Genomic DNA, 1,906 nt, shown 5'->3' with positions numbered 1-1,906 from the left:
TGATAAGCACATAATATTTTGTTATTATTTTACATATTAAAATCCCTCCACAACCCGTTTCACCTCCCTCAAATTTCCATCCTTATAGAGGCCATTCACAAGAGCATTAAAAGTAACTAAATCCGATTGAATACCTTTCCTACACATCTTTCTATAAATATTCATCCCAGTGACAACCTTGCCATCTTTACAATGCCCATCAATCAATGTGGTGAATGTAACGGCATTGGGAACAAAACCTCTACAGCACATTTCATCGAACAACTGGTTGGCATCCTCCAACCTGTTGGCTTTACACGCCCCCCTGAGCAAAACACTGTACGTACAAACATCAGGATGGACCCCAGCTTCCATCATCCGTCTCTTCAAATCAAATCCAGCATCCAAGTCACCAACTTTACGGTAGCCATTGATGAGAGTATTGAAGCTGCGGCACTGGGCTCAGTTTTAAACCTCCAAATCTCATCGAAAATCAAATGGGCTTCCCTGACCCTATCCTTCTTGCAAAGAGAGTGCATCAACAGGTTGAAAGTTTGCAGCTTGGGAGGGAATCCGGTGGCTAGGATCTCCGAGTAGAAGGCCCAGGTGGCAGCGGGGGAGTCGGACCTCATGAGCAAGTGGAGGAGGCGAGCGGAGGAGTGGAAAGGGAGGGGGAGGCGGTGCCGAAAAGCAAGGCGAAGACAGTGGATGGCATCGGAGACGAAGCCGGCGTCAGCGTACTCGGGGGCGAGGGAGTCAAGGAGGGAAAAGGGGGCGGGGGGCGGCGGCCTGAAGGGCAGGGGAGAAGAGGGCGGGGGCGGAGTGGCGGCTGCGATGGGTGATGAGGAGGCGGAGGAGAGGCCGGGCGAGGGAGGGGACGCGGCGGCGGTGGAGGAGGTGGGCCATGGTGAGATAGGAGAGGGGGATGTGGCGAAAGGGGGGGCGGGAGGAGAGCCAATGGAAGAAGGCGATGGCACGGGAGATGGTGAGGAGGAGGGGGTCGGAGGGTGGGGGAGGGGTAGGTGGCGAGCGTCGGGGTGAGTCCGGATAAGTCGAGAAGAAACCAAAGCAAATTTTAAAAAACGAAAAAAATTTACTTTCCACATAAGGCAATTATTTTTGTTTTTTTTTTTAATTTTTACTTTTTACTTTTTGTCGTGTCACCCGCTTTTTAATTTTTATTTTTCAAAAATCAAAAAATAAAATAAAAATATTTTTTTAGTGGTTAACCAAATGCACCTTTAATAATTTTATTGCAGATAAATCGATGCCCACTTCCTAAATTGCATCCAATTGTTTTTCAATTTTATAACGCATGGGATGAGGATCAACAGCAGTGCTTCGCTGGTCGCATTTATGTGAAAAAAAGCACAAATAGTTCTGACTCTTTTTTTCTTGCAAATAACTGGCATATTCCATAAGAACTACTATCATTTAGCAATTGCCAGGCACATACTATGTTTTGATGGGTTTGGATAGTTATTTATTTATTTTACCATACTATTTTTTTCCCTTTCTTATTGCATACAAAGGAACTAGTTGCAAACCTCCGTAACGAAATAAGATTAACAATAAGAAATTATACCCTACACCATGTGCACCACAACAGTGCACCTTAACACCATCTCAGCGTAAAGGAGAGAAGGGAGGAAGCGAGTGTTCCATCCCCTCTTCCGAGTGAATGGAACCCTTGCTACTTCCCTTTGCCATCCCATCCCAATCATCACCTCTACGCCTCTTCAAGCACATGGAACCCTTCGCTCTGAAGGGATTGCTGGGCCATGTTTGCCACCATCCACACTACCTGTTGCACTGCCTCCATCAATTCCATCGTCGCCCTTAGCAGCTCCGCCAACATCCTATGTGATTCTCCATCGCTCGCGCCATGAGTTTCCCTGCAATTCTACTGCAAGCTCCATGTCCATGA

At 47.0% G+C, this 1,906-nt stretch overlaps 1 pseudogene; it reads right to left on the bottom strand.

Annotated features, from left to right (window-relative positions):
- Positions 1–1,002, bottom strand: LOC114914791 (uncharacterized; annotated as a pseudogene).
- Positions 1,003–1,906: the final 904 nt, after the last annotated feature.

Source organism: Elaeis guineensis, chromosome 14, assembly GCF_000442705.2.
Source record: "Elaeis guineensis isolate ETL-2024a chromosome 14, EG11, whole genome shotgun sequence".
Classification (NCBI taxonomy): Eukaryota; Viridiplantae; Streptophyta; class Magnoliopsida; order Arecales; family Arecaceae; genus Elaeis; species Elaeis guineensis.
Note: the sequence above shows the minus strand (reverse complement) of the source record. Positions and strands in the feature narration are given on the sequence as shown.